The sequence below is a fragment of the Equus asinus genome, chromosome 2, assembly GCF_041296235.1.
Source record: "Equus asinus isolate D_3611 breed Donkey chromosome 2, EquAss-T2T_v2, whole genome shotgun sequence".
Classification (NCBI taxonomy): domain Eukaryota; kingdom Metazoa; phylum Chordata; class Mammalia; order Perissodactyla; family Equidae; genus Equus; species Equus asinus.
Genome location: NC_091791.1, coordinates 182572123 through 182594882, shown reverse-complemented (window position 1 = coordinate 182594882; position 22760 = coordinate 182572123). Strand labels below are relative to the sequence as shown.

The window sequence follows — 22760 nt, the reverse complement described above, 5'->3', positions numbered from 1 at the left end:
CTTATCAGGCCTGATGCCACTCTTTCTCAGATCAGGCCGCTGAGGTGAAGAGTGCTGAAGCGACTTGTTCAAGGACATATAAGTAGTTAGTAAGAGACCCCAGAGTTGAATGCAAATGTGCTGACTTCTTTTAGGATCAGTACTTTCCCCCAGTCACATCACATTGCTCTTCAGAAAATGAGACTGAATAATACAAACTTGGAGGACACCTGTTGGGTTATGATGCCCCTAGGGAATGCTCCCACGTCTGTGCTGGAAATGAATTCCAAAGCGGTACAAAGACTAGCATAAAAATGATCAATACTGGAGCCCATAAGTGATGAAAATCATAAATGAATACTTAAGATATTTTATTTTAACTGAATATTCCTCCCTTACTATTTATACTTGAGTTTGTTCTTAAAATTGTTTTTCACAGACCTACAAGTAAAAAGCTGCATAGGTAGATGTCTATATCTTAACATTCCCCCGTTCTTGGGGTCCACCATGGAAAAAGTTTAGGTTGAGTATCCACCTTTCTTGCGGTTAAATAGCACCTTCTTAAGACACAGTTTAGAATGAATGGGGTCACTTTCTATTGAGGATTTGTTTAGCTTATGATTAAGAAAATCTAAAAGAAACCATTAGTAAAATTTTGTAGGTGAGAGATGGATGAACTGTGTAGGGGTGGAAGGATCCAGAAAACTAGCAATCTAAAATAGCAGTGTGTTTTTATAGCTTTATTGTTCAAAAGTGGTTTTATTTTTGTGTTTTTAATTTAATGGGCACATATAATGAGAAACTAATTAGTAACATATCAGCAAAAGAAAGTTTCAATTTTGTAAGAGAAATTAAAAGAAGGAATGTCTCCTTGCATTACTACAAACATTTCTTTCTGCTTAATTGCATTACATGGTGATGGTTTTAAATTGCAAGAAACGAAAGGAAAATATGTTTGTGCAGTCCTGAGAATAATTGTTTTAGTTATTTTTGCTTTTTTATCCAGAATTAATAAACCATCCATATTTTTTTAAAAATAAAAAGTTAGGCAATGTACCCTATACCTCTTCACATGAAGTAAGAACCATAATAACTTACCTTTGTTTTATAGATTTTTTTCCCAAGGAACTTAACTGCACTGGTCTTCATGACATCTTTAGGCAAAGAGAATCAGTAATCTACAGGTGAAAAGTAGAAATAGCAGGTCAAATCTGGTGTCTTCTTAAAGGCTTTTAAACAGTAAGTGAAGTAGGTTTTCTGCACTTTATCCTGTTTGTTTATGGAACGACTGGTCTAGAATTAAGATAATACTTCCTGACTTTTTATTCATTCACTCATTTATTCTTTCGTTTCAAAGTTATTAAGTGCCAACCAGGTATTGAACTACGTATTGACAGGCATTGGGCAAAGCATTGGTGACACAAAGATAAAAGAGAAAACATTTCTGCCCTCAAATTATTCACGGTCTAATGGAGAACAAAGAAGATGGACTCTTGTAGTGTAACACATGAAAAGGAAAATTCAGAGAATTTGGGGAACACCCAGAGGGGATCATGTCCAGTCTGGAGGACTCAAGAACATGGGAGACCCCTTGCTGCAGAGTCTAACTTACTGCAGTGTCTAGCAGTTCCAAGTTGTTTTTCAAGACCCTCTAGAGACATTACCTAGAAGGAATTATAAGTCCCAAGCATCACAATGTTCTCATTCCATGATCTGTTTTTGCAGAAGTATTTTACTCATGGGTAAGATGCAAAGCGGAAGAGAAGAACACGGACCTTGGAGTAATCACTCCTAGGTCCAAATCATGGCTTACCCACTTAGTGGCATTGCAACTTTGGAAAAATGACTACATGTTCCTGGACCCCAGCTTTCTAATTTGTAAAATGACAGTAATAATGAGGTAATTTGTAGGTTTACATGAGGCAACATTTAATGTGCTGATACAGTTCCTTCCTGGCACTTAACAAATGTTTTAAATCCATGAATATTCATTAACATTCGTTACCTTTTGAAGTTATTACCATAGCTAAAATTATTAATAGTAAAATTCAAAAACTTTCAACAGTTTTCAAATAATTTAATCTTATGGAGCAGTGTTTTAAAGTGGATACAACATCCAGGATGGCAAAGGGATTTCTCAAGTTACAAATAGCCTTTATTCTAAACATGTATATGTAAAGCCATTATTTGGATCTTATAATCACATTGTCACACATAAACAATGTTACTAATCCACGGAACCATCATCAAACACGTATTGAATATATGTTTTTGTGTTGGTGTTTCAGGTTAGAACGCAAAATCCTATTTAACCCACAATGTAAGTGAAAGGCAAGAAATTCCTTCCATTTGCTCCTTCACACATTGCAGCTTAAATCTCTTGATGCAGCTGAGTTAACGGCCAGTTTCACCACTTGCACCCACTTCTGCGAGAGTATTAACATTGTGGTTAATGAGTGTGGTTTTTGCACGGATGTAACACAGACAATGAAATATACACAAACATGTCTACATTGTGCAGTTTCACTATACATAATATTTTATTAGTCTTTACATTGGTTCTTTATAATGACTTGGTAATTCGTGTTGTGCATTATCAAAAATTTATGAAATGCTCTGAGAGTTCTCACCAAAGCCTTAAATAATTTTATTCATTCATTCAATAAACATACCTATTATGCTCTAGCTCTGTGCTAGGTGTTAGTTATAACTAATAAATAAAGGCATTTTCCAGCTCTGCAATTTCTGTAAAATTCCAAAAGAAAATACACCGCCACAGCATCATGTGCTATTCAGTGACGGACAAAACACCAGCTCTGCTTGACTGAAGTTCACAGCCCACAAGCTCGCATGTGGTATGGTGATAATCCTTTATCGTACAGAGGGGTATGTGTGTTTGTAGCGTTATATGCAATGTGTAGATTAATATAGCGTAAGTGGTTATTATAGCTTAAATTTGATTCATTAATCATTTTTTTTTTTAACAAAAATGTTTTACTAGTCTTCCTTCAAGCTTTTGGATAAGTTCAATTTAAAAATCTTGAAATTACAATCTATTACTTTAACTATTGGCATTTGCATTCCTGTGTATTAATATTTTCTCAATACTATGCAGCCAGGAAAACATCACAGAAATAAATTAGATGCTGAAGTTGATAAAAAGGTGCAGCTGTTATTAACTGCTCCTATTTTCACATTTTTGTGTTCAACTGAATACACCTAGCATTCTCACTGATTGAATCTGTAATAAGTAACATTTTTTAACTTGAGCTTATTAAAATACATCTATACTAATTAATTTTTGGATGTATTTTTAAACGTTGGGATTACCTGTAGGTGTTAAAAGGTTTTTTCCTGAAAGTCTTCTGAAAACCTGAACCAAGGAGATAGAACAAAAACAAATTATTTTTATTGTCATTGTCATCAATAACAAGAAACACAACAATAAGGAAAATACTTGGGAAGTAGACACCTATAAGATCCTATAGAAAAGCCATAAGGTCAAAAAGAGTGGAGATTGTTTCTGCTTACTAAATGGAAAAGTTTTGAAGGAAAAGCAATGTATCAATTCAAACCTTTGTGACAGATATTACTTGAGACAATTTATAAATTATCCAAATTATATTTCTCCCAAATCTCTACTAAATGCTAAGAAGTAAAAAAAAATTATAGAATTATTCATTAATATTTACTGTAGACATTACATTAGTTTTAGGTCAATTTTATGATATGATTTATTTGTTTAGTTAAATATATACTGAGAGATACAGATACACATATATTGAGGCCCTTTGTATAATTGGCATATATATATATATCCATTGTATATTACTTTTATGTCCATTTTATATGACTGGAAGTCACATTTTACCACGAAAATGAGAATATAGTAGTATTTTTGTTATTTTCATCATTATGAATTTTTTGTTATCACTATGATTTATTAAATGACATCTCCTCCCATTGCGGCGTTATTCTTTTGGAAACACGTAACCTCCTTCAGGGCAACCTGCCTTGCGTTGTGATTTCCAGGCAAAAAAATGTAATGAAAATGTGGGACCCTCCTGAAAAGTGTTTGTAATGAAAGTAGGAAATGATTTTCTTGAAATATTAGTAGATAAGAAAAGATTAAAATTAAATAAGAAATGGTTTTTGAAAACATCGAACGCTGACATTGGAGACAAAATAATTAACCAGCTTGTTCCACGAGAGTCATTGTTGCAGTAGCAGAGAAAAGTTACACGGAGGAGACTCTTGCGTGAGAAAGGCCTGCCTCTCTCCATCGCTCTTTCTTATAAGGCGCTGAACATTAGGTTAGACGGTTGAAAATGACAAACATTTCTCATCAGAAAACCAGGTGAGCCTAGAGACCTGTCATAGTTACCCCAAACCATGGCTGAGCTCACAATCCTGCTGGGACTCAGGGGCTACAGCTGACGGGTGGTGTCCCTTTGAACAGGGCTTGGGGTCACGTACCTCAGGTTCCACCACTGTCAGAACAGTTACTGAGGCACTGACTCCTGGCCTGCCCCACTTGTCTACCTTTCCTGTGGCATTGTGTTTGTGACCTCTGTGGGCGATGCACGGAGGGGCATATTCCGACTGAATATGCTGCAATGAGGCTACTGCGAAGGGGAGGGGATGACCCCGAAGGTGGTAGCTCTGAAATCTCGAGGTAAGTCTCAAAACTTTCTCACCACAACAGTCTTATGTTTATCCTCTATGGGAGCAATAATAAACTTTACTTTCCTTTTGTCAAGTTGCCTTATCTATAGTGACATCATATTTACGCTTCTAATAATAAGAATGTCACTGATGGCCTCGTACATTTTGCTGGAAAGAGACTTCCTCTTCCCTTCTTTCTGTATCTATGAGAAGTGCCCCAGCGGAAAGCCGCAATCCATGGGTCATGTGTATGCATTTGGCATGTTTTATGGGGTATACATTGCACTTCCCTGAACTGCAAACTCAAAATATGCCACTGAGAAAACTTGCTAGGCTCCATCCAAAGAGAGAAGTCCAGATCAGCTAGGTGGCTTTCTACAGAGCATAAATGGACACATGAAACGTTGGAATCTTTTCCTGACTGACTACAGGCGCTTCCAGGTTCAATAAAACATCTGGGCTATGTTAGTTGGAAAGGTATTCTTAATCAACTCATTTTTCTTCAGCAGCTCTCTGGGTGGCCAGAGGGTAGAGAGGAGAGGGAGAGAAGAGAAAGAAATATGCTATCACAAAGGGGCTGCAAAGTTTATCAGAGCCATATTTCTCTAATTTTCATTGGACATATTCTTCTAAAATTAGAAGCCACTCCTCTTATGTAAAACTGAAAAAAGAAAAACTCCGAAAAGGACATGCCGGGGAATGCTTGCCTTAAATGAAACTCGGGTGTGAAAGGTTTTTCACAGATGTCTGCAAGATCCAGACAGATAATGTAAATGCACGAAGTTGACCAGGTGAGGACTGTAGTGAGCTGAAGAGCAGAGCACAGGTCCCATCTGAAAGTGGCAGCGGTTACCGCATTCCAGCTGACAGTTGGCAGGTGGACCCGCAGGCCAAGTGTTTCCAGATTTGCTGATTTTTCAAAGAAATGAAAATTTTTTGTTCCTGTGAAAACAACTGATTTTAAAGACAGGGTAAGTACATTTAACACTGTGTAGACGAAACAAAAATGTCTATGGGCCATCAACTTATCCCCTCTGAGTTATCACGAGAAATGTCAAATATCGCTGTGGGTATCAGTAAGGATGCTTTGAGCTGCAAACCCAATGAATGCAAGGATATCAATAGTTCACTTGGCTGTCCCGGGGTTGATGCAGTGGCTCAATGACGTCTTCTAGAGGTCAGGCTCTTTCCATCCTCTGTTCTCCCATTCTCGGCATTTAGCTTTTTATCCTGAGGCTTGTTGTTTCATGGCTGACACATCCCCTGACATCTCTTCTTCACACATCCACATCAGGAGAGGTGAGAAAAGAGCTTTCTCACCATGCCCCTCTCCCTTGATCAAGGAGGAAGTGTTTTTTCCCCATAACACCTCACCTCACTTAGCTCTCGTCTCATAGACCAGCACTGGATCAAATGCAAGAGAGGCTGGGAAAGTGAAAAGTTGGTCTTTTCAACCTTAAAATAGGAGGTGGGCAAGATGAAAGAGGCTTGATGATGGATGCTGGGAGGACAACCAGGGTGGTGTCTGTTGTATCATCCAAATCATTATAAATCTGCATTTCTTTCAGTTATACTTTCATAGCTGAGTTAGGACTCATACACTGCTTGATATCAACATATTTGTCCTTCAGAAAGAGGGAGATAATATCACTGTTGAGGAAGTCACAACTGCAAGATTCTAGAAATTCTTGATGGAAAAGGTCATGGTAGCCTTGCTGATGTCATTTTATTAGAGTAGACTTTGAATTAATTTGGAGGTGGAGTCATTTCAAAAGACTTAGGGCAATTATCAATTTTATCTTCAAAAACTAAGTGGATGTTCTGAGAATGGCACTTCAGCTCTGTGGGTTTTGTTCACCAAAAACCCTGACCCTGGTCTAACCATTAGAAAAACATCAGACAAACCCAAATTAGGGACATTCAGAAAAAAAGAAAAACCTGACGAGCTGTCCTTAAAACTCTCAAGGTCAGCAAGGACAAGGAAATTCTGAGAAACTGTCACAGCTGAGAGGAGCCTAAGGTGACATGATGAGTAGCTGCAATGTGGTACCCTGGATGTGATCCTGGAAAATAAAAAGGTTACTGGGGGAAAACTGGTAAAATCTGAATAAATTATCAAATTTAGTTAATTGCAACATATCAACATAGTTTCTTAGATTCAAAAAATGTACTTTGGGAATGGAAGATATTAACAATAGGGTAAACTGGTTAAGGGACGTATGGAAATTCTCTGTACGTCTTTGAAATCTTTCTGTAAATTCTGTAGGAAAAAAAAACCAGTCTGGTTTCCCCTCCAATTTCCCAATAAAGCTCAGTTGTCAACATCTCTGTAATGCAAGAGTTTGGCACCAGCTTCATTCTGCAGGAAAACTTTTGACCAATCCATGTTTACGTTTTAGGTCATGTTTATTAGTAACCAGCATTTTAGGGCAGCGACTTCTCTTATCTGTCTAGATTATTTCATTTTAAGAAGCTTTATTGATATTTCTCTTTGCTATGTCTCCCTCTGTTTTGAATTCCCATAAATCCCTTTAGCTGCTCTCTTACTTTCAAGCCCAGGTAACAATGACGAATTCTAACTGGTTTGCCTCTTCTTCCCTGGGCCTCAGCCTCGTTCCTCTTGCTCTCCTGATTTGCTTATACCCCTGATAGGATTGAAATGATGGTCCAGAGAGACAAACCTTTGTCCACGGCCAGTGTATTTGGAAATTTATTTGAACAAAGTGACTTTGGATTCCTGCCTGGAATTCTTAGCTTCCTCTCTCTAGCGTCCAAGAAAACAACAGATGCTGAAGGAGACAGACATTGTGAATTTGGAGCGCAATAAACAAGGCAACATCAAGATAGAATGACGTGATAATCTGCGGGAAAACAGAGTCAAGTACCAAATCAAAGAAGAGGCCCTAGGTAGAGAGGTAAACGCAGAATCTAAGTATTTTGAAGGACTTCAAGTTTTAAAAATCTCATTTCTCCTTTGCCAGTTTACCTCATCATTTTCTCTCTCTCAGAGGAACGTTTCTTATTTCCATTCTACAGGCATAAGTGCATGTCATTGAAATGTGTGGGTGGACAGAGATCGCAAGTATGATTAATAGAAATTACTCCTCTAGGCTTCTGAGCCTTACATTTTCTTCTAAAAGATAGTTCCCAATCTTCTATAAATAGAATAGACTTCTCTTACATCAAATAGAGGTAAAGGTTTTTGATTTTTTAATCACTATAATCAGATCCAACAAATCTATTTTTTTCTCTGTCATGCACAGACAACAGCGAATGTGTGTTTAGAACGTACATTTTCTAAGTTTCCCAAACTGACAAAAATTCCAGTTCCATTGCTGTCTTCTTTCTGGATGAGTGGGGAGAATGCTACTGCCTTCTCAGAGACCATGTTTTCAGTGTGCTCACCCCCTTCTCTGTCGATACAGCTCCTGTTGAAGAAATAAGATCCTCTTCAGGAGAAAGTAGCCTTTCTCACATGTTTGTGCATATGGGGAGACCAGGATACTTTATACTCCATTGATTTCTTTTTGAGTGAACCTTGGGTTGTAATTTTTTGAGCCTACAAAGAAGAAAAGGGCTTTCAACAGAGTGAATATCTCTTAGGCAAGTATGTGAGTTATTGATGGTAGGAAACATTGTGTGCCGTTCGGCACCCAACTACACATGTATACAAGCATACATCGTATGAATAGTTCTCTACAGCTATAGGACATTTGCCTGCTGACCTGAGACACTGAAATGTCTTGATTCTCTGTGTACTTCCCATGTCATTTAGCTGGAGCTTGGAAATTTCTCATCTTTTTGACTATGAATGTCCCCTTTTCAACATGCAATGTTGTTTCATATTAGCAGGGAAACTAGTGGTCTTACAGCCTGTTGTAAAGGGCATAGAATGATAAAAAGTTTGAGAAGGCAATTTAGCAACATATTTTGAAAGCCTTAAAAATATATGCTTTTTGACTTAGCAACTTCACATGTAGGAATTTATCCTAAAAAAACTTTAAGGATGTACGTAATATTTAGCTATGGCAAGAATGTTTGCAACAGCATCATTTAGAATAGTGAAATACGAGAACAACTTAAATCTTCAGTAACAGGGGAATGTTTAGATAGAGTACAGAATAGAACAAAATACTAGTAAATATTTTGCAATGATTTATAAACTGGACGTTTGTTCACATAAAAATGTATTTTTATTTTTTCATATATTTATTTTTTTATATTATTTTTATAATGTATTAACTATAAATGCAGACAAAATAGCCATATAGTATAATGCATATAAATTTGACTTGATTTGGTCTGAATAAGACAATGAAATGATAGGAAATTTCAGTAGTTATTCTTTCAGTATAACTGATTGAAAAATGCAGTAGCGCTGTTAAGTGAATATGTTCTTTATCACTTGCAGTGGCTTTATAAAGATGGTGGTTCATATTTGCAGGTGAGGTGATTTATTAATTCTGTTACCTGGGCTTGGATTCCATTCAAGGGCTCCTTGCAATAATTCAGTGGTCCCTCTAGAGGGCTGAAGTTCTCAGGCTGTGAACCATTAATTTATTTTAGAACTTTCTGTATGTTCTTATTTCAAGTATCTTGGCTTAATTAATTCACACATGTCTCCTAGCTAGAAATTCATTTCTAGCATTAAGTCTCATTTTCTTACGTAGGTGGGCAGGAACCATTGTTCTGCGGGCCCTGAAATAGCTGATTCTTCTTACTTAGACGCTTTGCCCCCCGCCCCCCACCCTGCAGACATGGCCTTTAAAATGTAAAGAATCCTTCGAAGCCCAGTTCAGACTCCGTCTTCTCCATAAAGTCTTCCCTGATCACACATTTCCTGAAGCTTATTAGATATTAAGCTTCTTAAAAACAAGGGCTGAGCTATAAACTTCCTTTCATTCCCATCCCCACATCTATCACATTATCTTATATACATTAATTGTTCAATAATCATTCTTTGAATTGATTATTCGATAGTGACAATGATATAGGAAACCCGAGTGATCAATTTAAAGCAACTCGTTGAAAAGGAATCAAATGAATTATAACATTAATAATGTCTAGGAGTCAGCCCTGTGGCTGAGTGGTTAAGTTCACGTGCTCCACTTCGGTGGCCCAGGGTTTCACCGGTTCAGATCCTGGGTGTGGACCTAGCACCGCTCATCAAGCCATGCTGTGGCAGCGTCCCGCATCGTAGAACCAGAAGGACCTGCAACTAGAATGTACAGCTGTGTACTGGGGGCTTTGGGGAGAAGAAGAAGAGGAAGAAAAAGATTGGCAACAGATGTTAGCTCAGGGCCAATCTTTTAAAAAAAAAATAACAGCGTCTAAATGCAGCCGCTACTATAAAAATAACAATGCATCTTTTTAGAGGTGCTTTAATTTAAAAAAATCTCTAAAAGTCCTCTGGGGATTAAAATACTATTCTATGCTTTTGGCATTAATTAAACCTATTTAGAATATTTTATTCTGCAAGGACCCTCTCTCTGTAAGGGTTAACTATGATGTTTTTAAAAAGTCCAGGAGGAGAATCTATCAACGTTTAGTGAAACTACATGCTGTTATTACTTGGAGAAGGTCCAATGACTGACTTCACAACCTTCATTCCAAAATTCTCTATTTCTTCTAGCTTCTAGGCTAAAATTACTCATGTCTGAGACCTACTTTAGTATTCATCCACCAAAAATGAAAATTTACAAAAAATGGAAGGGGATGGCAGAAGCCTGCTGCTTTATCATAAAAGTCAGAAAAATGTGTCTTGATACTACTCTGATTTCCTTTTTTTAAAATAACAGATGCCTAATCACATTTAATTAAGAGAATCCTTTGTCTCTAAAGTCCTTTCACCGCCTGCTTTCCTATCTCACACTTATCCTGTCGTTTTTAATTTTGTGTGCAGTTTCCTTATCCACCAATGTCATCTGCCCATTTCCTTCAGGAGGGCCAAGCCAACCCCAGCCTCTTGCTAATAATACCATCTGAACAGCCTATTATAGGATTCTGAATTTGGCAGACAGGCTGCATTATTTATGCAGAACTGATAAGACACAAAACACATGGTTGAGTTTCCCGAGGAATTTCACTATCTAACACTTCCACAAGGCTGAATCTTTTAAACGTAGTTTGTTCCATTTGTTTCTAAGCTTTCTTTATTCCACTGACGTTTTGGAAAATGGTACAAATAAATGGAATGCAGATAATACGTCTGTAGCTTTCAAACATTCAGTATATTCTGTGAGTTTGAGTAATATAATCAGGTGTTTATGGGTTCATTTCATATTTTTGGACATCTTTCTTACCCAGAACTAAGAATTGAAATGATGATCCACTCGATTTTTTTCCCTCTAATTTTTTTGTTCCCTGCAGATTGTCCAGGAGAGTTTGAATCATAAACGTCACAAAATCTTTCTTTAGAAGTTGCAACTCTTACTCCTACTCCATTTGGTTGGCAACATAGATTCGTCTTTTAGAATTGCCATGATAAGCAAATCATGATCTAATATCATTCCCAGAATAATTTCCTCTGCAGGTTTTGCCAAACCCTATGAAACAATGACAATATCTGTTCCCATTTTAAATGTGTGAGTTTTAACATTGTATCCTTTAGTGTCACATGGATGTAATATGTTTCATCTTGTCACAAAAGATACATTTTTCTTATAGTAATGGCCATTTTGCCACTTTTACATAATAATCTAATTTTCAAAAAATTATTATAGTTGCTCATTCTGTTGGTTAAGCTGCAACCTCACCAATATAAATGCTTACGGTGGTATGTGGCTAATTCATTTAAAACTCTTTTGTTAAGACAAATTTAATTATAAATTTTCCTAAATTAATTTGCTATATTTATATATATATATCTCTATCTCATATTTTTGTGGTGTTTAAGTTTCCTTCTGGTTGAATGTTAAGCATCTTTTAAAATTTATTTTAGATCATGTGGGTACAATTAATGACATTTGTGCTGACAGTTACCAAGTTGAGCTTTAATAAAATTTAGACACTGGGAAAATCTACTGTTCACCAGGAATTTGCTCCTTACTTTCTTTTTTTTTTTAAATTGCCGTAACATTGGTTTGTAACACTATACAAATTTCTGGTGAACATCATTATATTTCGATTTCTGTGTAGATTACGTCGCGTTCACCACCCAAACACTGATCACCATCCACCCCTACACACATGTGCCCACTCATGCCTTTCGTCCCCCTCCCTCCCTGCTTCCCTGCTGGTAACCACCAATCCAGTCTCTGTCTCTCTGTGTTTGTTTGTTGTCATTTTTCCCCTTGCTTTTTTAGATGGGATTGAGGATGTCACAGATGGCCTTAGCTAAGGTAGTAATGTTTGACAGTGGTCTTTTTCAGGGACAATGATAAGTGAAAGCTGAGAACTGCATTCCTTTGGTTAGAAAGGGAGAAACGCGAGAACACGTGAGCTCTATAACATGATAACGAAGTGGTTAACGTGCCAACAGCAAGATACAGCTCCGTTCTAGTCATAATCGACCCAGATGCTCAGATGATCATAAGAAAATATATGTGGAGGCAATTGATTTCTTTTTCCATTTAATGTTTTAATAAAATATTTCAGACTAGCAAAATACAATATCCACCCATATATTTGTTTCCCAGATTTAACCAATTTTAGCATTTTGTCATATTTGCATCTGCTCTCTCCCTCTCTTTTTCGAGATGAAATTTTATAGATACACCTAAATCCTAATTCTTCCATCCATTTTCTTTCTCCCCAAAGATAATCACTATCCAGGAGTTGGAGTGTGTCATTCCCATATGTATTTTAATGTTTTTTTTCTATCTGTGTCTGTATCCATAAACAACATATACTATTGCTGTGAGATATATGTATCTCGTATTCTATATGTATCTCTTTTGCAATGTTCTTGATTTTTCACTTGACATTATGTTTTTGAAGTTTATCCATACAGACATATTTTAGCTACCATATAGTATTCCAAGGTGTGAATAAACTCTAACGTATCCCTTACAGATGGGTTGTTTCCTTTTCATATTTTTGAGTACTACAATTTTCCTCAAATTGAGCAAAGTGAACAATTTTGCTCAAATCTGGTTTAGAGACATTCAGAGCATCAAGGATAGGGAATTTCACTTCAGGAGACAATCGGCTATGTGCAGAGAAATCAAACCACAGTTTTCTGTACTCCTGTTTCTGTTTGAATCTCTGACTTCAGTTTCATCCCAGGTATGCCTTGGTTAGTTATGTCCATATTAAGCTTTGTCTGATTAATATGAAGACCATACATTTTACAATTAAGTGCTATACTGTTACACTAAGCACTGAGAACAATAACCATGAAAAATGACTTTTCTGAAAGTCAATGCTCTGTAGCACTGTAGAAAGATATCTACTAAGTTAAATTCACTGCCTTAGGTAACTTGTATTTTTATATATTTGTCCTCCGCTTGGCTTACTCTATGATTTATAGTGCCGGAAAGAGAGAAGAAAACATTTTTCCTCTCCTATTTTAGTTGTGATTTTCCAATATGTTACACCAGTAAAATTTGTTTCTATCTCTTATAGTCCGTGATAAAGCAAAAACGTTACATGATTTACTTGAAAGAGAGAAAGCTATTTGCTCGTAAAGGTCATTTAAAGGGCTTACAAAAGTAAATTAGTTTGAGGTGATTTTATAACATTTAATTATGGTTGATCTCAACAAGAACAAAACTTAATTTCTCATTGGATGATTTTAAAAGATCTTCAATCCAACTACATTCTTGTATATTAGAGCGTTTAAAAAATGCACTCCATCTGACCATCACACTGGCTGGCTGTGCTGTGTGAGGTCTGCCAGAAACCCCAGGAGGATGGACACTGCCTGCTCTGCATGCTGTAGACCCAACCCTCTAGCCCTCACAACAGCACGGTCCTGGGGTGGCGGCAGGCTATTGCTGTCTTACCACTGTCCTCTCAGTGGCCACTGTGAAAGTTGTAAATGAAGTGCCACTGCCAGCAGTCTGGAGGGCTAGTTATAAATGAGTCCTTCTCCCCATAAATCTGGCCTCTGAGTGGATGCTGTGGGAGATTTTTGACGGAAATAATTGACTCACCATTCAACTTGAAGCTAATTCTAACCACCTTTCCTTATCCTGTGGGTCAGCTAGATATATTTTAGCCTTTCCTCTGCCCTTCAGAAGGTATTTTTAAGAAGAATGGGAACAGGAAACATTTGGCAGTGTATCCTTTGTTATGTAAACAGGAGAGAAGTCATTGATGACCTCAATCCAATCTGGAAGGATAATTCTTTTAAGACAAACTTTCAATTAAAAGCAATCACTTCTGCCATATGGGAAGACATTCTTTAAGCTGTGATGCATGTAACCCCTCTGGGGCTAAGAATTTATATGGCATAAAATACCATGAGGAAAGGAGTGGGGCTCATGGTTCCCCTGATACTGAGGCAGCAATGAGCAAGTTTCCTCTATCCTTGGATAACTGTACTGAATTAACTGTGGTTTTTAGTTTTTTGTTATTAAAGGAAAGAATACTCTCTTGGTGATTACATCTGTGGTTTCCTAGAATATACTTAAGGCATGGAGAAGCTTAAAAAATGTTTTAGATGTCACCCACTCCCTCTAAAAGGCAAACTAGTTACAAATTCATTGCTTTATTACAACTCCAGTGCAATAGGAACTAATTCTTTTATTGCAATACTCACTGTATCCATGCAAAGAATACTTAGCAGGGTGAGACCAACGACTGCCTTCATAAATGATTAACTCTGGGCAGAACTATTTATAAAAGCCAAGAGCACATTTTTGTAAGAGATTCTTAAGAAATAACACGTTGGAATAAAATGTGGATAAACATTTATTTACTAAAATACCTACAGTTTCAATTTCTTATGCATGGACCATGTTGTATAAGATCCCTGCGTGGAGACAAATATTACAGCCTTTCGGGTAAACACCACTTTTCCCAAGAAGACCAAGTTCAATAGGAGTCATTTGTCAGCTTCAAGCATCTTAATTACTTAGCCCCCTCCGTTCGGTTCTTCAAGCCGTAAGGCTGGCTGTGTTCTGACCTCCTGACTTGATAAGCTTCGTTTCTCACTGTTGCCTCATTTCTGATCATCATAGCAGGAAGCTGTGACTGTCAAAACTCCAATTAGTTGTCAGAGGTAAAAAACTCACATGGATGGCACCAGGTAGAATTGCCCTACTGAGGATTAAATGAGTAAACACTTGTGAAATGCTTAAAACTGCCTGACACTAAGTAAATGTTAGCTGTGATTATAATTATTTGATATTCTGAATGATTCCCAAAACAATGAGTCAAATCAATGAAGTACATTTTGAGGAGGAATGTTGGAAAAATATTCCCCAAACTGATCCTGCTGCCTCAGAGTGGGTAGAATAACTTCACAATTCTGGGCAACCAGCCGCTCAGAAATATTTTTCTTCCTGGAACTATAAATGTATGTCTGAACTGCTCTGAATATCAAAACAAAACAAACGCATTTGTTCATCTCCACAATAGCTGGCAATCTGTGAGGAGCGAGCGAAGATGCTTTTTGGTTTTGGAAGTTGTAGGATAATGGAGTTTCTAGCCCAGCAGTTTTATTTCAGAGAGCCTGTGTGATTTGCACGTGTAAAAATAATCCTTTTTCTGTTGAATCCCAGAGGGCCTTGATTTCAGTAGGACCAGCAGCTCCACACAAGTGCACAGAGGAGAGATTGTTCTAAGAAATGAGCTCTCTGAAAATGTCACAACATTCCACCGCAGCACGGTCATTTGGTGACTATTTCTCGTTATAGCTGGCCTTCTTAATCCCACGGATCTTTTTAAAATGCCTAAGATACTCTTCCAAAAATACACATGAATCAGTCATTTGCATTTGCTCATCAAACTCTTTGCCTTTTCAAAGAGCAGTGGGTTGGAGACAAGGGCATCTTTCTGTCTTTTCACTGAGAACCACTCACTCAGAACACCGTACAGTTTCCCTAATTTATTTATGTAAGTGCATCGTGCGGCACTAGTCCCTTCATCCTCTGAAAGATCGAACATCTATTCAGCCTTTAAATATCAGCTGTCCTGCTCCCTGCTGTTTTATATACTATGTGGAAGAATATTGATTATCTACTAACACTTTCCTATGACCAGCCCTATCCAGTGGTAAAGGGGTATCCATTTTCTCCTTAGTTCATCATTGCCTCGCCAGGCTTCTATCAGTTGGCTTTTACCAGAGGAAGACTTTTTTTTTCCCATCTCAGTTTTAATTATCACTTCCACAGCTCCTTTCATCACCTGTCTGGCTCTCTGGTCTCTAGTTGATACTTTCTTCCTTCTTTCTCTAATTGAATTATTTCTTCCTTTTTGTCTCCTTTGTCCCTTTGTGGTTCTCCATTGCTCTGTCACAAAAGGCTGCCATTTTGTGGATGTGGAGAAGAGCAGCTTAGTTCTGCATGTGACGTGTGCGCTCAGCATTGTGCCTCAGGTGCAAATCTTCTTGGGCTGTGTTCTTTCTTCCTGAGCAGGCAAGGCCCTTTGGGGGCATTGCTTCTGGAACAGAGGAGTCCTGGCAGCTTCTGTGTTGCACTGGATTGATGTCTGGATCTCCGCTTCTGGGAGCAGAGGTGGTGCTGAGGTTGGGACTTGCAGAGTTTGGTGAGGTAGCAAGCTGGAGTGACAGTGAGGTCAGGAGATTTGGTTCCCATGGCTCAGACTGAGAGCCAGGGGTTGACACCATACAGACATTAAGAGTGAGACCAGGAGAAGAGGTGACAGTAAGTACAGGAGTTGAGACTACTCAGGATCTGTGGGCTCCTAGAGCCCTTGCAGACAGTAGAATGCAGAGTCAAGGCAAGTGGCCCCAGTTTAGGGGCCTGCTGTGGACGCTATCAGAGAAGGGCACTGAATCACCCTTAATTCAGGACCTGAAGTGAATCTTGCTCTGGGTTGGGCCTCAGGGCTGCAGGATTAGCCTTATATAGGGGTTGGCCCCCAGCAGGGAGGCTGACTATGGAACTGACATTTTCCCTGTGACATCTTCTGAAAGGTGAGATCCTGGGAAATGAGTCACCCACACCAAAACTTTGCATTGTAGCAGACTGAAGCACATTTGCCTGAGTTCTTGTCCCAAAAAGGAGTCCTGGCTGGCTCCCTCCAAAGGGTTGGAAGGGACTGATGAATCTTCATTTTATTTTTCCCTCATGTTATTCCACACATGTTAACTATTAAAAACATACTGTGCTGATTGAATGGGGGGTGATAAAGGTGACACTCTTACAAGTTGACTGTTAGGGCTCTACAAAGATTTATCTAATTATTGCCATTCACAAAAGTCAATGCTAATTTTTAAAATTAAATGGTCACTTGATTTCAGAGATGCATCTGCAAGAGGAGACGAGACAGACCAGGCATCTGAAAATACTAACTCTAATTTGTGTGTGATTGTGCTGTGTCTTTGTGTAATAATTTACAACATGTAGACAGTAAGACTTATAGAATTCTGTCTCTATACCGAGGAAGGAAGGAACTAAGACATTTTTATTTTGACATCCATTCTTTGTCATTTCTGCAGGGTATTTTTATTTCAGATGGTTCATTCTTTTCAGAGCCCATAAGTCTCCTTAGACAAAATGTTCATCTTGGGGAGGAAGAAACTCCATACTGAATCTTACATGACTCTTTTCCTAGCCATGGGACATTTAGGAGAAATGGGCCCCAAGGAGGTATGAGTGTCCTTATGCTCTGCATTTCAAGGATGATCCAAGTATGTCAAATGCATTTGCAGTAAAGCACCCCTTGCTTCTTGAGGTCTCCTTGAACACCACTGAATGTCTCATCAGCTCTCTAATACCTGTGGCTGAGAAGAATCTAACAACCGTGAGGCTATAAAACGTAAGTACTCCCCAAGGTAAGAGTAAGACAAATGCAGAAGCATATTAGTAATGCTGCCCTGGAGCTAGACTCTGCTGGAGCTTATCGTGTGTTTAATGATACCATCAGACCAATTAAGCTCCATATTTTTATTCATATCAGTGCAATTCTTCCTTAGTCATACCCTTCCATGAGAAGCCAAGTTGCACCCCTGCTGCCCCCTGGCCCACCTGTCCATCCCTCTTCTCATGAACAAGAGCACAGGCAGCCCACCCACAGAGGGCCTAAGATGAATGCAACGCTGCTGCTGCCCTGCAGAGGGGAGAGCAACTGTCCTCAGGTCAGGTCACTGTTAGTCTTCTTATTTTCCTAAGTCAGCCACAAGCATGTGTCTCTTGGATCTAGAAACATCTTGGAGCGCTGGTGAACAGGAAGGCACACACAGGGTCTCCTTGCTGGTCCTCACTGCTGCTCATTGTTGGGGAAAAGGAAGTCTAAATGTCTAAAGAAACCTTCCATGGAGGAGGTGGAGAAGACACATAGGACCCAAGCTTTGACAGATTTATTTACAGAGGAAGCCTGTTAAAGGCTCACCCCGCCCCGCTCAGGGGTGTGCTGGTAACCCATCAGAAATCCTTCCTTCAGTCAGATTGGCAGGTTATGGAAGTAAGACTGAACTTCCGCTCTGAGTCGCATTATTTAGTTTGCTTCTGTCGGGACATTGGCCGTTTGTTCTGTGTGTCTCTTGTAGACAGTGTGTAGTTATGTTTGGCTTTGTGGTTCAAAAATGTCTTTTTCTTTTCACTGGAAAATTCAGACCTTTATTGACATGACAGTAATGTTTGTTCTTCGTTCTATCACCACATTTTATGTTATGCTTTCTGTGTTCATGATGTATAAAATTTTTCACTTTATTTTTTTTTCGAATGATTAACTTTGTTCAATGTATGGAATCCTCTGCTTTTTAGACGCGTCTAGTGATTGCTTTTTATGATCAAGAACGAATTTGAGACCTGTCCGTTCTAGCCCTCCTCTCTCCCTCTCCTCTACTACCTGAATTTAAGTTGGTTATATGTTTTCTTAGTTTACTTTTATATTTTAAACATATTTCTACTTTTATTTCTTACTTTATCCTCTTTAATATCTTGACTCCTTGGCTACGGAAGATCAGCTGACTTACACTAACTGCCCCAACCTCTCCCTTTTCTTACCAGCCATTGTGATTTTAATTGTTTCTATGTTGTCAGAGATGAAGACATTTACATTCTGGTCTGCAGTAAAAAATTTACTGTGTGCTTTTTAAGTCCTGGGAGTCTATGGCTGTAGTGATCACAGCCATGCCTTTTACCGCGGAAAGTTAAAGCTCGTTCTCTTTCACTTTTTTTAGAAGCAGCTCAGGGAGTGTGTATTCATTGCATGTTTTAAAAAGTTTGTCTTCTGCCTTTATACCTAATTTACATTTTGTCTGGGTACATAAATCCCAGTTTGCTCTTTTTCTTTGAGGACTTTTATAGCACTGCTCTGCTGCCTTTAGGGAACTGTTAGTAGCTTCTTATAAATTTCGGGATATACTTATCAGGCAATTGACCCAGAAATTCCACTTCTAGGTATTCACCCAAGAGAAATGAAAGCATATGCCCACAAAGAAACTTGGATATGAGTGTTCATATGAGCTATATTCACAAAGCCGAAGACTCATGACAATCCAGATGCATATCAGCGGGAGAATGGATGAACAAGTCATGGTGTATTCATACAATGAAATATTACTCTGCAATTAAAAGGAATAAACCATTGATACACGCATCAACACGGGTGAATTTCGCAGATCTCATATGGAGCAAAAGAAGGGAACCCCAGAGTGATCAAATGCAGGTTTTGCTATTTTCTCAAAGGAAGAATGTTGCCCTAGAAGTCCAGAGACCTATGTTCTAAGCCTGAGTGTGCAACCAGCTTGTGAGACTCCAGACTTTGGAGGTTTTACTTTCATCATCTATAAAAGGAGAAGGTTAGATGATACTATTTTCACTTTTTTGCAGTTCTAAAATTTGGAGGATATAGCCATTTGCAGCCTGCATGAAAAACTTTGACTAAGTCTTCCATTCCTTGTAATGTGTGAGCTATAATCTCCAAGACCTTCCACTTTTAACACAATGGTTTCTAAACCATTGTGCAGAATTGCTACATTCCCTAAAAATGAAGAGCGCAGGGCTGTTAGTGAATAAGATCAAGTTACATCAGATTAACCAAAGTATTTCCTTACATATTTCTTATTATCGTTTCCTCTTCCACTCTCATAATAGCCAAGCTTTTCTTATATTTAGTTATTAATTCAACAAGTACTTATTGAATGTCTACCTTGGAACTGTACAACCCCATATGCTTTATTATTGGTTAGGAAATTGACTTTATTACATCTGATTTCCTCCTAACGAGACATGTGAAAGGTGTCTACTCTTTCTGAATGAACTTAAAGAAACCTCTGATTAATATAACTTCTCTACATGCTGAGTTTTTCTTTCCTCTAGTGAGGTCTCTGTTCATCAAGGAGTTTGGAGCTCATGGAGGATGTAGCTCTTGGAGAAAAGAGAAAAGAACATAATAGCAAATATCTCTAGGGATTTGGATGATTTATAGGCCACACAGTAAGTCTTATTTAAAGTCATAATTCAGACACAGGTTATGACGATTTAGAAGAACTTTATTTACTTTCTAAAGGAAATTTGCTTGATTCCAAGAGTATCCTGCTGTGGCCCCGAGGGACTGAAAAATTCTAGATTTCAGTGCTGCTGCTATTGTGCTCGGCAAACCCTAGAGATTCAGTCACACTTTGGTTTTCTCAGTGCTGCTTGCACTAGAGAGCACCAGGCCTGATCGTCCAGGTCTGTCGGGCTCCAGAAGCCAATTCTCACACAAGCCAACAAACAGACATCACCATCCTACATCTCAGGCTGGTCTAAGGGAGAAGTTCCTCTGTGGGTCAGGAGTCTTTATTCTGATCATTAGGACCTCAATTATAACTGCCTGCAGGTTGTGGGACAGCCCTCTTATTCTTAGTGAAGGCAATTGTGAGATAAAATGAGAGGACTAGAGTTCTCAGTTCCTGGAGAGGACTAATTTTTCAGAGCTGACCTCCAAATCTTTTAAGGACTTTTGGTGGGAGCCTCTTTCTCTGACAGAAGTACATTCTGTGGTATTTGGGGGCCTGCTCTGATGCTCTGGTTATGACGAGGGGTCCCATATTCCATTCGTGAGAAACTTTGTCTCCTCCTGTCTGTGTGTCTTGTGACAGGTTGGCTGTTTTATAAGGGCAGAGACCTCATCGTACCCTCTGCTTTTCTCATGGGTCTTCACCCAGTGGCTTGGACACCACGGGCAGCTACTAAACATTTGATTAACTGACGTTTCCTGCTAAACGTTGTGTTTCCTCTAAATACAAAAAGAAAACAACAAACTTTACTTAAGCACCTTTCTTAAGTATTTCTCAAAATAAGGAAAAGATCTATCAATATCTTCACTGGAAATATTTAAGAAAGGGTGTAGAGCTTCATGTCTCAAATACTTAGTGTCAAGCCACCCTTGGATTGGAGAGAATGACAGTGAACTACATGGCATATTTGTTCCCAATCCTTCATGCTTTCCCAACATCTCACCCTTTACCCTATGACTTTGAGGTTCTCCCACTGGGAGTGGAGAATACTTCCCATCTCATTGAAGTCGTGATTGCTGTGACCAGTACACCGTGGGTGGGAGTGCCAGTGTGCCTGTCCTGGACAAGGCCTTGTGAAGCAGCTTGATGTTCTGTTCACCCCTCTGGCACTTCTGCCATTGCCGTGAAAAGGACAGGCACAGACAGTCCACGGGTCCCAGAGCAGCGAGAGAATGTGACGCCAAAGTGCTCCAGCGACCAGCAGACCAGCAAGTGTGATTATATTTGCTTATTGTTGTCTGCCACTGTGTTTTGAGAGTGATTTATAACAGCATTATTGTGACAATAGCTGACTGATCCAGGCAAGAAACACAGAAGACAGGACAGTATCATCTCCTGAGGTTCATTTTAACAGAAATCCCTCTCAGATATGATACACAGGTCATTCAGATCAAGAGCTTTTCAGCCTGTGATAAAGACATTTTTCACCAAGCCATGGTGCTAAGTATTAATTTTAGTTTAAGAGTAAGTGGTTGCAAGTCACCTTCTGAGACCTCCTCATTGTTTAGCTCACTCAAAAGCAGTAGACAAAGATCTGTGTGTGCATTTAAGACAGACACATTCTATTCTATTTTCTTATGAAGACACAAAACTCTACAGTCCACCTTTGTAGACTATAAAACCACGTCCCAGAAACCTCCATGGGTGATCTGACCATTCCAACTGCCAGACAGACACAATCTTCAAAGGAGAGACAAGCAAGTGTAATGAAGAAGACCTAAAAAGACTTCCCTATCTTTTGGCCACTATTGAAAAATATATGTGCATGAGAGGGAGGGGACAGATTGATTTTTAACAGAAAGACATACACGAAGTTCTGCACAATTTAAGACACGGTCCTGGGGGAAGACAGGTTGCAGAGGCAAAGAGGAATATACAACAAATTGAAGAGAAACCATTGACCATCAACAATATGTAGACAGAAAAGAAAGAAAAGATGATAACAAGTTGCAAGTAGCTGACTCCCGGTATGGAGACAAGCCATAAGCTTTTGTTCTCTTAAGGCCCAAGGCAGACAGCAAATCAACTTATCTGTGCGGAAGAAAAACATCAACAGGGTCACAATGTCCTCTAATAGCCACTTGAAAGGAGAGGTGAAGGTGAGGCATGTTAGAGGCCGGGACTTAGAGTACCACAAGAGAGGTACACTGAGGGGGACGGAGAGGCACAGGATGTAAGTCCTGTTCCCGTTTACCAAGAAGGACAGTCACTCAGCGGTGCTTACGCAGCAGGGAAGATCCAGTCTGACAGGCAAGGACAAGGGGCAAATGTCTTCGAGGGCAGGGGAGAGGAGCGGTTAGAGAGCAGGCCAGATGCAGATAGCTGTTCAAAGCCTAGTAAGAAGGGAGGACAAATAAGTACTGAATGAAAAATGAAAAAGGCAAAAAGGAACCAAAACACAAAACTTTGTTATTAACAGGAGCAATCAAAAATATTAACAAGTGTAGAAAGTTTGATCTTTTATTTCCCCAGAAAGAAGTAAAGTTCTTGGATCTTTCTGGAACACGTATGATACCCTTTCCAAGGAATAACTGCACTT

The 22760-nt window shown here is 38.8% G+C and overlaps 1 long non-coding RNA gene across 1 annotated transcript in view; it reads right to left on the bottom strand.

The window, feature by feature from the left end:
* Positions 1–1050: 1050 nt before the first annotated feature.
* Positions 1051–22760, bottom strand: part of LOC139046372 (uncharacterized) — a 29864-nt gene continuing 8154 nt past the window's right edge. Inside the window, exons 2-3 of the long non-coding RNA XR_011506350.1 lie at positions 3310–3352; positions 1051–1157 (exon numbers count right to left, since the gene is read on the bottom strand). This is a non-coding gene — a long non-coding RNA (uncharacterized lncRNA). The remainder of the gene's footprint in view (positions 1158–3309; positions 3353–22760) is intronic.